Here is a 12,480-nt window from a genome sequence, read left to right as displayed (position 1 = left end):
TTAGAGTGGTTACCATCAGCATTCATGCAGTTCTGATTATGGTGAAATACTGCTTGAGAAATCTTGACCAAAGTGTCCACTTGTATACATTGTTTTTTTTGCCCTATATATGCATGGGAGAGAGAGAGACTTTTACCAGTTAGTCAAGGAAGCAAAAGTGCTTATAGGAGGTAAATTATAAAATACATTTCAGCTGTAAGTCACTAAAGAGTTGGCATTTGTCATAAAGCAAATATCTTCCATACTTCAAATAAAAATATGTCCTTCTTTGGCCATTTATCTGTGTCAACTTTCTGTGAAAAATAATTGAGGCTTTTGAAATTCTAAGGTCAGTAGCCATAAAATGTTAAGAAATCCCTACTGATTTTTATGATACTATCCAGTAGAATGTACAGGAAAATAGATAATTACCCATATTTCTTAGGAAATAAAATGTAGCAAATAAGTATTTCTAAGTACATAACAAAGAGACTTAAAATCAAAGTTAAAGGAAGCAAGATCTTAATTTTTCTGTGCATCTTTTATTTAAAATTCAAAGAATTGTCTAACATAAGATAAATTCTGAAAAGTAAACATGTCCTAAAATGAAACTTTAAAATTAAAGAGAACAATGAAAAATAATTATCTGATACATTTATAGTAATAAAATAGATGCAATTATTTTTAGGCTCTGAGTTACTTAATTATACTTAATTATACACAGTATGATGAAGGAGTCTCAAATATCATAGACTGCACAATGATGCAGAATGATGTAACTTAGGATAATATAGACATGGTCTCCCCTGAATTTCCTTATATTATCAACTTTGTTGTAGTTGTGCAAAAAGATTCATTAAATATAAGTCATTTTAAAAGAATTTAACTACTCTAAAGTTGTAGTTTTTATATTTTCTTTTACTTTTGTCTTTTAAATATGCAGTAAAACATTACAGTGTCCACTTGAGTATAATTTCTCCAACTGCATTATAACACTCCTAAAAGAAAAGAAATTAAACTTGGCATATTTGAAAAATGACCAAACCTTCCAAAGAAAACATAAAAATAAGAGTTATATGGTAGCAACAAAAGAGCTAGCTAATTCATATATCAGAAGATGTGTAATATTTGTTTTCTGTACAATCTAAAATATGCAGGCAATAAGTACTTGTTAACTAGGTAATTTTGAAAAATAATACTGTTTTGCACTGGAAGGGAGCATTACCCGGAAATTAGAGTCCATTTAAACTAATTGCCCTAGAGTTAAGGTTTGAAGATTACTGGCATAATAGTGACTCAAAATAATGCACATTCTAATCCCACAGACAAAACCCCTCTTTAGGAAATTACTGATAGCTAATGAAATTCAAGAAGTTACATGAAAAAACTAACAAACAGAATTGTTTTATCAGGATTTATTTGAGTGAGGTGATTGAAGGATAAAAAATGATTTGACTGTGCTGATTTCTACTTCTTTGAGTAATGTCTTCTGAATGCATTTTTTAAAATTATGCTTGGATTACAGTGTATGGACATAGGGACAAAAAGCAAAACCAAATCTCAGTAGTCTTTGTTTTGTATGATCACTCTGACATTTAAATGGTTTGCACACCAATGAATTCACAAAAGCACTTTTTCATTTGTACACATCATGACGTTCACATTTGTCCTAAAATATATTACTTTGTGTCCTATGTCTTTACAGTTCAGGCAGCATATAATATAAATAAACAATAAAACTGAATCTGAAATCATTCAGGTTTGGATGACTTTACCAACTGTCTGGAAATGTCATTTTTTATTTTAAACGTCAAAAAGTTAAAAAAAAAATTATAAGAACATCATGTTAACAGTAAATTTTTATTTATTACAAAGTCCATTTCATGTAATGGTATCTTTTTGGTTTGTTTTGTTCTTGGTTTTGTTTGTTTGTTTGTTTTTGCTCCTTAGAAGAGACAGTCTTCTTGAGTGGTTCTTGAATACATACTTTTATTAAAAGTAATAGGTTGAAAGTTTAAAGCTTTTTATAATATAAACTACAGATTTTTTTTATTCCATGGTTATGTCAAATGGACAACAAAACAATTAATTCCATTAGAAATGATAATGTAACATTTTATCCCTATCTTTTACCCAAATTACTGTGGGTTTTTTGTTTTTGTTTTTTTTTTTTTGCTAATTTTAGGTCAGAGTTTAACATATCAGGTCACTAAGAATGTTTACTCTAATATTCCTTATCTTCTAACACATAATTGGGGGAGGGACCCTTTGAGTATTATAGTCTGCATTATTATATTTTATTATACAATAATATGTATTAATAAATATGGGATTCAATTCTTATCCCTTTAACAGTCATTCTTATTTCTTTTACGTATATTATTTATAAGTTTCCTTAGTTCGTCTCATTTCTTTTGAACAGGTGTAGAAGCTGGCAAATTAAAAGTCTAGGAATGCAACTGTTTTCCCAGTTACAGGCAAAACACCTGTCAACACTCTTGAAACTTACTTTCAATGTGCGACTGTCACTCTGGTGTGCATCACATTCTGTGCTTTCAGTGTGGCAGAAAAACAATATTGCTTTACCTTCTCAGGGAAGCAACTATTGTCAAGAGCAACATGGTACTTATAACACTAAAGGAGGGCTTTTAAGTGATTTACCTTGGAAAAGTCCATTCATTTGTAATGTCAGCTTTTATTACCTTTTTCCTACATCAATTATCTTCCCTTCCTTCTCTTAGTGCCAGATGATTCCTTCCATTGCTTCATATGTATAACTTTCTTACCTTCTAGACTGTACATTCCTCAAGGGCAGGACTTGAATATCAGTCATTATACTATTAACTGTAGCCCAGCAAGCTTTATTTTAGTTGTTGTTTTTATACATTACAATAATCTAGATATCTTTCTTTAATAAAATTGTGTATGAAATTGGTGTTAATTTCCAATTAAGTTGAAGTAATTTAGAATTATTCTGGTAGTTTTACTTTAAGGGTTAAATTCTTGACAGTGTTATTTAATGTATGTTTATGGTTTCCTCTTTGTGAATATGTGACTTTGCATGTGATCTTGCCTGTATGTTTTAGTCCAGAATCAAGCAAACAAACTAGTTTTTACATTTTATGGCTTATGTCATAATGCATTTTATTTGTCTCTTTGAAAAATTTACATAAAATATAAAAATTCTGATTTATTGTACATTTGGCTGCTTTCCAAACAACAACAATAACAAATGTAGTTTTAGAAAATCTAATTGTATTTGCATGAATTTCAATATCTTTTGAAATTGGAATTAGTCAAATAATGTTTCTGGTTATCACATGACCTTCCAAGGGGAACATATTCTAGTGACTATCATTCTAATAATAACTAGAGCTTGTTTATTGGATGAGTATCATGTTATAATACTCCTTTAATACTTCATAGTGGATTATTTTTAAAAAGGCATGAAAAAGTGATATAATATATATTGAAATACATTTAGTTTTACAGACATAGATATTAAAAATTTAATGTTTCTCCACTTGAAATAAAAAAAGTGATTTAATATATAAATCTCATTAGTGTAAACATAAAGTTTCCATCAGATTTCATAGGATCATTATTAAACAATTTGAATTTAGATTATATATAGCCTTAATGGTTTTCAGATTAAAAACATCAAAAAGATAAATTATCATGTTATATTAATGACATATTCATCATGAAGCCATCAATTGGAAAGCAAACCTTTTTGAAACCAATGTATTACATTTAGTAAATAATTATTCTCCCATCCACAAACTCTGAAGTCGTATTCTAATGTGCATGAGAGAGGCTGCATAACCAAATATTAATAATAAGATCTATAGTATCAGAGTAAGTCCCCTTGTGGTCACATTTGTGAACAGAACTCTCATTGATTTCAAGAGCGGAATATTTAGTTGTAATGCAACTGTCACAGTAAGAAGTTATATGTAAAAGTAGCACTTAAGTGGCTATTATCCTGAATTTCAAAAATTAAATTCCATGCTTGAATGGACATCTGCAAAATATATTAATTGTAGGCTATTAACTGATCATTTTTAAGAGGATTTGATATTTGTCATGACCAGCTGCAAAATAGGGTGTTTGAATGAAACAAGCACAGTAAGCTTAATTGCCCATGTGTGTATTATAATCATCCATTAATTACATTGTCTCTACATTTTTTAAATTAATATATATATCAATTTATATTAATTTATATATATCTTAATTTATATATATATATATATATATATATATATATATATATATATATATATATATATATATATATATATAGTTGTTGTTGTTGTTGTTAATAACAAAGTTAAATAGTTGGAATCCCTTTGAGATCAACTGGCGTTTTAAAATTTTTCACTTGAACTTTTAGGTTAAACATATCATCTTTTACCTCTTATCTTTATGATGTCAACTACATTACACTGGATAAAATCATGAATGTCCATCATGGTATGGCAGATTACATAAGCCCATAATCTATAAAATTTCTAACAAGAAGATGGTTAATACGATAAAGTGCTGTCCAGGATATCATTTCTACTATTAAGCTATGAAGAGGATTGTTGTCTTAAATTTCTCTCTCCTTCCTCTAATAAAAGTTATGTGCCTGATACTGTTTTCCTGAAAATAAGACCTAAAGAGAAAATAAGCCCTAGCATGATTTTTCAGGATGACATTCCCTGAACGTAAGTCCTAATACATCTTTTAGAGCAAAACTTAATATAAGACCTGGTCTTATTTTCAGGGAAACATGGTAGGTAGTTTTGAGAAAGCTATAAATATGAGAACTGGTGACCCTGACATGTTTTTCTCTTATACGTTTAATTTTAAAATTCCCTTTTCCAATTTTGATATTATGACTCCAAATGCATCAGTATATACTTGTTCAACTTTTTTTTCCCCATTGGCAAATTCAACTATAAAAATAGTGTGATAGATTTCCAAGAAGTACACTGAACCTTGGGATTTCACAATCAGAGAGAATTAGTGGGAAATGGATAAGTTGCTGTTAAAATAGTAAGATTCCATTATGTTTACTGAAAATATCACATTCTGTCTCCATAAAGTATAGAGAGCTCTATGACTTAGATAAGCAGAAAAATAAGCAACATGCCTATGATGAGACATAACTGAATAGATAAATATATCTATTGAATTCAACCAAGTTAAATTTTAAATTTAAAAATTAGAGAATTCAATATTCCTGATTTTGGCCAGTAAAATTGATTACACCAAGGAAATACATAAATAGCTTGTCTATTGTTAAATAGCTTTGTAGCTCGTTGTATAATGCAAGTTATAAAAATAACGTCCAATTGTCTCAAGGTTTAGTGGCTTCTTATTTGGATCAATCTCCTCTCAGTAGGTAAAGACTTACATTTATCTTCAATAATAATGAAAGGAAAAAGTACATATCCAAAAGCACATTGATCTACAAGACCAAGTTCCTATGTACACCTGTCTCAGACATGTAGGTCTCTTCTTAGGTAACAATTTAGCACTTCTCGTAAGTCCACGCTGTGGACAGCTAAGCGGCAGTAAAATGTAGAAGAGCAGGAAGCTTGGCACTTTGTATCTCTGAACACAATGTCTCTTCCCTCACAAATTGATTTTAATGCTTATGGATAATTTGTCATGAATTGAAAAGTATTGCATGAATACACGCAATTAGATTAATATGCAAATCTTGGGGATTCTTTGGAATACTAAGAAGTATACTTTGAGATAAGGTAAAAGAGAGGAATAACAAATAAAACTCCAGAAACTCAAGTTATGATTTAACTGGGGAGTAAAGCTGTATTTTGTTGTTGTTGTTGTTGTTTTTCCTTCTGCTTTTAGCATGAATCAGTATGAATTGGTATTTATTTTTAAAACTTGTTATGATGGCTATTAGGTGGGAAAAAAATTCCCCATGAAAACTAGAGAGATGAATTTTGGAGGATGCTTCCAAAAGCTGGTTATAGTTTAAATTATGATTCCTAAATAGTGAAGATCATGTTTATTTTCTGGGTCTTTCTGTTTCTGTCTAAATATTCTCCATTGCCATTGGAGGAGACAGCTTAAGAGGATTTATGCAAACTCCTGACTCCTTCAACCTTAGGCCATCCATCATTTTCTGAGGTGGATTATGTTTGAAAATAAAGGTAATAAATTTTTTGAGTCCCCTTCTCTATTCTTGTACTAGTGGCCCTATTTTTCTTAGTCACAAATTAATCTTAGACTGTAATGAATCCTAGAAAGGCAGCACTGGATGATCTTAAGCCTCTATAGCACTTTTGTGTACGTGTTTGTGTGTAATGAGGACAAAGAAATGGAAAGGTAAGCTGCATGTCCTTGCAGCCTTTGTACTTTGTCTTTGGAGGACCAAATATGAGTACGTCGATAAAGAACTTCAAAGGCACTGGGGCTTGCTTTTACTTATTAAATAAAGCTGAACTCTGTATTTTTATAAATGCCTTAATGTGATAAGAATTAAGCCTTTCACATACATATAAATTCTGGATTTTATAAATAAATCCAATAACATTTTAAGGAGAAAAAAATCCAGTATATGGTCATTTGTTGGAAGAAAAAAAAAGTTTGCTCCATTTTATATTCAGTTGCAGGGAAGGAAAGATAAATTAACCACATACACAGATCATTAGAATGTCCATGAACAGTATTGTTAAATCTTCTATAAATGACTAACTGAGATCTGAAACACAGTGAATTGCCTGTTGCAGATATTTCCTCACAGGAATAATAGATACCTGATCATCTGAGATGACATCTGCTTCGTGCATACAAGCTACATGAGTCAGTGATGCTGTGAAGGCTCCCAGTATCAGTCACATTCAAAACATCAGCAGTGGTGGGAAACGGGTTTCCAAATTATGCAGTGAACTCTTAGATTGTGATTTTATAAGGACATCATGTACATGAACCATAACTTGCAATAGAAGTAGGAAAAATAAACTGTTAAGATAATGTAAAATGTAAATCTTTTTATGGCTGGGTGAAATGTGAGATATCTCATATGTCAGCTAGATCACCTTCCACCTTTAGTAACTGTGTTTCTCCATTCTTTTATGTCCTTTTCTTTTTCTTTCTTTATTTTCTTTATTTTTATTCTCTAGTTCATCTCTTTTTCTAAATGTAAAGTCTGTCTTTCCCTGATGAAAATAAGCCTAAAAGTCGATGACATAAATGATTTCTTCAGTTTTAGTTTTAGTATATGTTAGCATAAAAATAAGAGAGAAAATGAGACAAAACAAGTGTTTATTTGAGACCAAAGAATAGCTATTCTGAAAGCACTGATTCAGGTAAAAACCCAAACATTGTTCCAGTTAGGTGAATTGTTTTGTTTCTTATATTCAATAAACACTGTTAAGACCCTAACATGCAAAACAGTTTGTTTTATGTGCTATAAAATTACAAAGATGAATTATTCAAGAATGATGCTTTTAAGGTACTCCCAGTTTAGTAGGGAAGACAGAATGATTAATCAAACTTATTAAAAATTGGATCTCTATTATACAGACCTCACGATTCATAGGTATGATTATTATTCATTTTTATGACTAATTCCTGATAAACATAATATTGGTAAAAAATGGCTTATGATAACCATTTAGGAGGTTAAAACTAAAAATACTTGTATCTGTAAAGTAAATTTGTATAAAATCAGGCAACGCCAATTCTTAAAGACACATTTTCTTTCAGTAGAGATCTGAGAAGAATATCATACATATTCATTTTCTCATTTTGAAGAATGGAAAATTGATAGTCACAGTATGTGATTTACTTATTCATTAGTTAATAACTAAATAGGAGGTAGAAATTCAAAATCAAAGGCTATAGTCCAGTGTTCTGTAGACTATGGCAATACTATCTTTATTTACCAAAAACTACATTCGCTATTTAAGGATATAAGGCAAATATGTGAAAAGTGGAGAAGATTGAAGAACAATTCAAAACTATTTCAAAGATATTCATAGTTCTCTTATAAGCCACTGTTGTATTTTAAAATAGTGGTTTCTGCAAGCTGAAGTGGTTTGAAAAGAAACAGGGACAGAAAAGCACATACTTATTTTACATTCATTTCTGTGGTGGAAAAAAAAAGAATGAGAGGGATTTGAATAATTTTGAAAATCAAGGGTAAGGAAAATGATTCTAAAATGTGTTCTTCAAAGAGTGAATTAGGTTAGTTGGATTAGAGAGAGGTATTAGTAAGATTGACTTTGTAAATAAAATAATATATTAATCATTTCCTCTATTTCATATGATAGTATTTTCTAATTTATAGTTATTCATACAATACTCCTATGTGTTTGGTGTATCCTGATATTACCTTCATTATTTTATTGTTATATCTTTATCAACTGACTTAAATATATTTCAATTATTACATCCTAACTGAAAACCTTTAACACTTGCAATGCATAGATCACTTTCAAAGAAAATGAATTAATTAAAATAATAAAATTAATGAAATGCAAATAACATATTTATTTTTTAGCACCAATAATCTCTATTTACATACATAGGTTGTTAGAAAGTGCAAAACATTTTAATCTACCTTTGAAAGATTTAGATACTGATCTTTAAATCTATAGGAACTTTTGTGCTTTTTCTTTTTCTTTTTTTTAAATTAAAGTTTATTGGGGTGATGTCCCGACCCGCGGGACACTACACGAGGGACCCCGAAGCACCTAGAAGGGAGGAAAATGGGAGACACAAAGACCGGAGACAAGACAGGAGTTCTGATCAAGTCTCTCTTTATTGCAGCTCAATCATGGGTTATATACATTCTTTTGCTGGGTGGAGGGGCATTAACATAAGAAGGGTTGCAGCAGGCTAGTGGTCTTAAGCCATCCGGACACCCCCTACAGAATGTGGGTGTTACCCAAGTAACTTCCTCTATCTCATGCTTCTCAGTTATGTGATGGTGCCTTACAGGCACCCGCCCTCTACAGGGTGACAATTTTTAGTAAAGTTATAGATTTCAGGTACACAATTCTGTATTACATAATCTATGAATCTCACTGTGTGTTCACCACCCAGAGTCAGTTCTCCTTCCATCGCCATATATTTGATCCCGTTTACCCTCATCTACCCCCCTTACCCTCTGGTAACCATCAAAAGATTGTCTGTGTCTATGAGTTTTTATTTCTCATTTGTTTGTTTTGTTATATTGTTGATTTTGGTTTATATACTACAAATCAGTGAAATCATATAGTTTTCTGCTTTTTCTCTCTGACTATTTCACTTAGCATTATAATCTCAAGATCCATCCATGTTGGCACAAAAGGTCCTATTTCATCTTTTCTTACCGACAAATAGTATTCCATTGTATACATATACCATAATTTCCTTATCCATTCATCTATTGAAGGACGTTTTGGTTGTTTCCATGTCTTGTGATTTTTCTTAAGAATTTTAGAAACAATGTGAAGAAAGTTCTCAAATGTCTATGTTTCTAAATGTATGAAGTAATTTGCCTGAATAGTGTTTTCTGAAATTCAGGTAAAGGAGTTTTGTCTATAAATTGCCACTAACTGGATCGTGAAAATATTTACAAAAATATTTTCTAATCACTTTTAAGCATTTCCCAGAAATGCTTTGAATACTTTCAAAGAGTATTAAAGAGGAATCCATAGGCTTTTCAGACAAGAAATGTTTAAATATTGCTTAGAGAATAAATACATGAGTTTCTTTTAGACCCTAGTTATATTTTGGCCCAATCCAAAATATATTTTGATCACTTAGCCAAATATAATTTGATCATTTAATGAGAGTTTGCTAAGTTCCACATTTAAATTTTATAAAATCAAACAAGTTTGCTACTATTAATATCCCCTTTAAAGCTAGAGAAATTGAGATACAAAAGGTGAAGTTAAAAGTAGGTTTTGTGATATGAGATATTGTCCCTTGAAGCCGGAGCTCTGGGGCCTTAGTTGGAGCTGGTCTGGAACCAGAGCTTGAAACCCTGCTTCTGTGATCACAGAACATTAGATCTGGGCTCCCTGCACAGAACCTCAGCCTCCATCTGGGCCTCCTGGACCATGAGATCCAGAAATGCTCCTTGTTCTCATCTGAGGATCCTGGCTTCTCCTGGCTCATTCCTCCTCTGGGAACCCCATTGTGATAGCCCGGACAATAACATGGTAGGGAGTATGAGCAGGTAGGAGTGGGAAAGAGAGAAGTGGGACACCAACAAAAGCTCAGAGATAGAAACAAAACTAAAGAGCTCACTAATCTAGCCTGCCTCCCTCCTTCCCTCCCTTTTCTTACTCCCTCCATTTCTTTATTCCTTGTAACCTGTGTGGGCACAGAGCCCCAGAGAGCAGTTTCCAGGCTCTCGGCCTCACATAGAAAGGTGCTGGCTCAGGTAGTAAATGGCCATCAACTGTGATTGGATGGCCTTCAGCTGTGGCTAGTTGGCCGTCAGCTGTAACCAGTAAGCTATTGGCCACTAATATAACTGCTGTGGCTACGCTAGCAGAAGAACGGGGGCTAGCAAGAGAGGTTTGCAGAGAGGAGGATGCCGCCAGCAAGAATATAGTGATATGACTCCCCTACTTATGGCTCCGTGGGTGTTCCTTTTTGGCCTCACCATGTCCTGCGTTCTTATGTGGAGAGCGGGAGCAGAGACCCTGCCTGACACCCCGCATGACAACCTGTTTCCCATATTTTTCCTTAAACTCACATAGTGCAGATCTTTCAGCCACTAAGTTCTACCTCCATCTCTATAACACTACTTTTACAGATCAAATTCTATAGAAATAATGTCATTAAGAAATACATCTTAAGGGGGAGACACTATGACTTAGTGATTTAAAACAAAACTAAGAGTCTGAATGAATCCTAGTTTGTACATTGACTGGCCGTATCAATTTGGGGATGCTACATAAAACTTATGTGCCTCTGTTCCTTCATTTAGTACCTAACTCATATGATTGTTGTAATAATTATATGAGATAATGTTCATTAAATGCTTATTACCAAAGCTGGAACACAGAAAGTACTAAAAATTATAAGGTGTTATTTTTGTTAGCGGGTCAGGCTAGGCACAAGGGAAACAGAGATTAATAAAACATGGATATTGTTCTTAAGGAACTTCCATAGACTAGTCAGGGGAGGCAGATATAAGAATAAATTAGTTGCATAATATACCAAAGGTATAAGATAAAATCATGTGCAGAAGAGAAGAAAATTCTAAGAAGGCATTATTCTTAGGGCACATCTGCCATAAGTAGGCCATTGATACATCCGCCTGAATTGGTCAGTGTTTACAAAGTTAGGTTGCAGTAACAACAGTTCCCATATCTCAATAGCCTTCAATAATAAAGGTTATTTTTCTCTCATAGTATTATTCTCTGTAGGCTACAGATATTTATTCTAGCATGAATGTGAAGTTGAAGGTCCTATCTGGACATGCTGACCTCATGTTGGGGTAAAAGAACTATAGTAGAACCATGCAATGGCTTTAAAACTTCCACTGAAAACTAGCACACGTCACTTCCACTCACGTTTCATTGGTCAAAGCAAGTCCGCTAACTTACTTTGATAGATCAGAAAGATTATTCCTCCTACACAAAGGGAACCGGTAGAAAGTAGCCAGTCATAATGGGACAGAGGAAGGGGTAGCAAATGTTTCGAACAAGAAATACATAGACACACCATTGACTCAAACCAAGAATAAAAAGCAAAGTAGAAATTATACATTAAAAGTGTTTTATTTCCATTAAACAACTTAATCTTTATTATAGTAAACAAATATTAATTTTAAAAATAAATACCTACCCACATGCGTAATAAAAGTACTATTGACAAGAAATATTTATTTATAGAATAATCAGTTTGCATGTGATGATAGTTGAAAACATTTGTGGAAAAAATAAGTTGGTGTTTTGACTGAAATTGCATTTTAGAATGGAATGTATTCCATTCTGAAAATAAATACTTAGAAGTTGAAATTGGCCAGAAGTAGAGCCACTTTAGCAGGATCACATATCACTATTAACTTTTGAAGATACTTTTAGCTTTAATCTGAGGGTTTTAATGAGAATAAATTTTAAGAATAATTTTAGTTTGCCAATTACTATCTGAATGAATTTATTAATCTTGTTCCTTCAGTACACTCATATTGTAAAAATATAGTAACATTTTACATTTGTTAAATCACTCTGAATAGAGAGTATGAATTTATCTTCTTAATGGAGGGCATTTTCTTCTTTTTCTGTTGCTTTATATTTTAAATTTGATATAATTTTATCTAAGCTTAATAAGTGTGATTAATATGTCTCCTCATAGTTAAAAATAAGAATATTGACTTTCATGTAAACACAAAATAGTCAATTATCTTTGTTAAAATAATAAAAGGTAAAATTTTTGAATATTAAAAATAGATGCACATTCTTCAGTTAGTCTAAGTCCTTGTTTTCAGGTATCTTTTTTCTCTCCTCTAACTTTAATGGATAGCATAATGCAGAG

Source organism: Rhinolophus hipposideros (assembly GCF_964194185.1).
Source record: "Rhinolophus hipposideros genome assembly, chromosome: 1".
NCBI lineage: Eukaryota > Metazoa > Chordata > Mammalia > Chiroptera > Rhinolophidae > Rhinolophus > Rhinolophus hipposideros.
Note: the sequence above shows the minus strand (reverse complement) of the source record.